Genomic DNA, 3,831 nt, shown 5'->3' with positions numbered 1-3,831 from the left:
AAACAATCATTTTCAGCAAATCTCCAAATCAACATAAATTCACAATTAGTTCTGTAACAATTCTACAAGTAACACTGCAAGTAGTGTAGAACAGGAGTCACAACATGAAACCACAGAGCAGAGTCATGCTGACAGTTTCTGACAGGAAACAGAAAATCTCAATGTAAACATCAGTTTTTGTTTCTTTATATTAAGATTTGACTGTTTGACATGTTTATATAGTAAAAGTTTGTAAAGCAGATTTAAGGAAGTCAACATTTTGTGTTCATTGTTGGGAGTCAAGTCATTTAAATACAGCAGGAGTTGATTCAAAGTGATTTCTAGTCGAGGGAAATAGATGAACTGGATTTTTTTCAAGATCATTTTTATAAAATGATGTTATGAAATTTAAAATATAATTAAGCTTTATTGTTTGTTGTCACAGTAACTGTGTCAGGAGCTGACAGCTCTTCGTCTCCTGTGTGGTTGATGGTTGGACTGGTTTGTGGAGTCTCTCTCATTATTATTCTCCTGCTCTTGTTGTATCGCTGCAGACAGTCCAAGTGTAAGAGCCTCTTCTTTTCATGCTGTATTAGAGAGTTTATTTACTACACACACTTTAATTATTCATACATATACATGTATTCTGATCTCATGACACAAAATAACAATTCACACCACAAACATGTGTAATAACATTTGTCTCTTTCACAGATTCCTGCTTCACCAGGTTGGTAAAATACTTTTTATTATTATTTTAAACAAAGATCAGTTACTTTTGAGTTTATTGTGTTTATTTCCTGTTTCAGGTGGATCCAGTCTGAGAGTCACAGTCCGGGCTCCTCCACAAATCATGGAGTCAACCAGAATGAAACTCATGAATACAACTCTGTTCATCCTGGTCAGCACTTAAACCGATCTTTATTATCATTGTTAATATTGACTTTTCATTCAGTCTCCATTAACAGGAACATTTCTTAGGTTCAGTTTGTGCTCAGCAGCTTTAAAGAACATTTATCAAAATCCAGCTGGACAAACATCCAAATAACCAACTGACTACATGCACAAAAGATCAGAAACAAACAGGATTTTACAACCTGATTGTATCTTTAACTGGACTGAAAGAATCCACAAATGTTATTGTTTCATATCAGAACAACACAAACAGTAACACCATGATGGGTTCATGCTCTGAAAATATCTGATCACACAGCACCACAGAATTTTTTTTCTGTTTTTGCATTTATTTTTAAATATGCATGTTTCTGGTTTGCTAACTTCTATGAATCAAGTAGGAAACACTGAAAATGATCAAAAACAGTTTTTTCTATATTTTGAAAGGCATGTAAGATCTAACAAAGAAACAGATTTCTGTTTCTTTGTTAGAGGAAACTAAGTGCAACATTTTTACATTCCAGGTGCAGATGAACCCCACGATGTCACATATGCTCTTATCGAATTTAAAAACGTCAGAAAAAACAGTGAGTGTCGAAAACAATATAGATTTTTTTTAAATAAATAATTATTTGAATTTATTTGTTTATTTGTTCAATATGGAAAAGAAAGGCTAGAAAGGGTTTTGCTTCAATATTAATGACTTTATTTTGTTTATTTGCTCATCTTAACAGGGAAGCATCATAAACCAGAGCAGAGTGCTGTTTACTCTGAGGTGAAGACGGGAGCTGCAGGTACAGTCACAACAGTCTCATTCAGTGTTTGTACTTGAACGTGTCATCACATCGTTATATTGCAGGTAATTATAGGTCAACATGGAGTTTAGTTATTCACTGACCAAGCTTAGCTACTACATACGACCACTACACATCAGCAGACTGAATCTTATACACATCGAGGGCCGTTCAGAGTTTAGTGTAAGTTTGTCTGCTTCATATACAGAATGATATTGTTATTGTACAGTATGGTATTGTCCATCTATATGTCCCCAATCTAAACAGTTTCTCTCATGTTTTTACTCTGTAATGTTCTTGTCATCATATCTGTGCTGAACAAATGTGTCCTGAGCTCTGACGTCTCTTTTAGAGGACAGTCTGATGTATGCTGAGGTCAAACAGCCCAAAAAAGAAAAAGCCAAGAAAAACAAAGGTGAGCAAAGTCTGCCATCATCTCCACTGAATATTGTTTAACATGTTTATCTGCTCTTACAATGTAAATCTGTTTATTTTAATATTTATGTATTCACACTTTGTCAGCTATTTAAAATCTACTCTTTTATCTTTGCATTAGTGGAGACATCCAGTTTCCTCCTGGTTAATGACATTATTGTTTTCAATGATCTTCTCTTCATTCACAGGAAAATCAAGTCCTGCAGCTGATGCAGCAGTTTATTCTGAAGTCACATCAGGAAGCTCTCTCAGTAATTCTGCTGCCATGCAGGCTGATTTATTCTTCACATTATTAAATGTCTTCAGCTCATAATATCTTTACATGTTGGAAATCATTTTGTCTCTTTGTGCTTGTCTTACAGGTCAGTGAGGAGAGCTGTAGCAGCAAAGCCAAGAAGAAGCTTTTTATGAAGCCACTCTTGCTCCTCTGCTGCCCAAATATCAGACATGCTCAGCTTTATGTACAGTTGCAATATTAAATCACAATATCAGACATATTGCTCTCTTATAGCATAAATAAATGCAGGTGTATTTCTATTTAATATTCATGCTTTTTATATTCAGTTTTTTATTAAAGATTTTGTAATAAACCTTGAATGTATCTAACATGTTCCAACAGCAGTGAGAACAAAGTGTGAAATATGTGATCTTTAGTATCTGACAGCACAACTTAAAGTCAGTGTTTGCAGTGTTTCACAAGTAAATACTGATATGGGCACCAACAAATACTTTAACTGTGTTTGTCCAAAGATCTCGTACATTATATAAATAAGAATTATATCATAGGCAGTGAATATATTTGAATGTATTTCATGTATATTTTTGTGTTTCTGATCATTTTTTTGCATCTGTAGCTAGAAGATAGAAATAAAATCTTTTGACATTTGAACATTTTATGTTTGATTTTTGTTTCCTGTTTGAGATTATTGATAGACTAACAACACAAGCAGGTTGTAACTGCATTATCATGCAAACCTGAAATAAGCAGATGTGAGTATTATTTGCAAAGCGGTCACTAACAGTTCAGAGCATGACAGCAGTCTGCATGTATCTGACACAGAGGACTGAAGTAGAACATTTACAGAGAGAAGCTCTCTGTGTGCTGCTGTCACAGGATGAAGTCAAAGGAAAAGATAATTTGTACATGTGATGAATCTCATATGAAAGATGGAGACAGAACATCACAGAGTACTAAAGCTCTGCATCAATCGTGGTCAGCATGACTCAGAGAAGTCGCAGTATTATAATTTTGCACTCCACTCCATTTACATCATTAACTGATCTCACAAGAATTTCAGAAACATCAGACCTAAAACATTCATTTAAGCTTATCATTGTACTTACATTGTACAACAGGCACATTACTGCTCTACTAGCGCAGAGACACCTCCTACTTTCTAGCAAGTGATGAGGAGAAACAAAACAGCATCTAAACACTAGTGATGCCCCACTGGGTGCCAGTGTGGTCACCAACACTCCTCCTATAGATTAGTATTTATTTATACCTGCTCTGTGCTGTGCTGAAGGAAAAGACCTTCCAACACTTCTTTCATTTCAGCTGACTTCACCTGTGTGAAAACAGAGGAACATGCACGGCATTAAATCATACTCATTTGTGTTCCAGCACATGTGGATATTAAGGGAAATAAAATGTCAGACACTTTGGCAAAATAGACACTTAAACAAGACACGGTGGGCGTGGAGATGACACTATAAACTTGAAGTAAAA

General features: G+C 35.1%; 2 long non-coding RNA genes across 3 annotated transcripts; both read left to right on the top strand.

The window, feature by feature from the left end:
* The first annotated feature begins 440 nt into the window (after positions 1-440).
* On the top strand, positions 441-876 carry LOC143416964 (uncharacterized). Its single transcript, XR_013097205.1, has 3 exons — positions 441-544; positions 694-709; positions 789-876. It is a non-coding gene; the product is annotated as an uncharacterized LOC143416964 (long non-coding RNA).
* Positions 877-1,608: 732 nt separating this feature from the next.
* LOC112436490 (uncharacterized) lies at positions 1,609-2,559 on the top strand. 2 transcript variants are annotated; one of them, XR_013097204.1, is made up of 4 exons: positions 1,609-1,667; positions 2,020-2,082; positions 2,291-2,353; positions 2,465-2,559. It is a non-coding gene; the product is annotated as an uncharacterized LOC112436490 (long non-coding RNA). The 2 variants fall into 2 exon arrangements; XR_013097203.1 differs by lacking the exon at positions 1,609-1,667 and having other exon boundaries at positions 1,688-2,082.
* The last annotated feature ends 1,272 nt before the right edge of the window (positions 2,560-3,831 follow it).

This window comes from Maylandia zebra, linkage group LG3 (genome assembly GCF_041146795.1).
Source record: "Maylandia zebra isolate NMK-2024a linkage group LG3, Mzebra_GT3a, whole genome shotgun sequence".
Lineage (NCBI taxonomy): Eukaryota > Metazoa > Chordata > Actinopteri > Cichliformes > Cichlidae > Maylandia > Maylandia zebra.
Note: the sequence above shows the minus strand (reverse complement) of the source record. Positions and strands in the feature narration are given on the sequence as shown.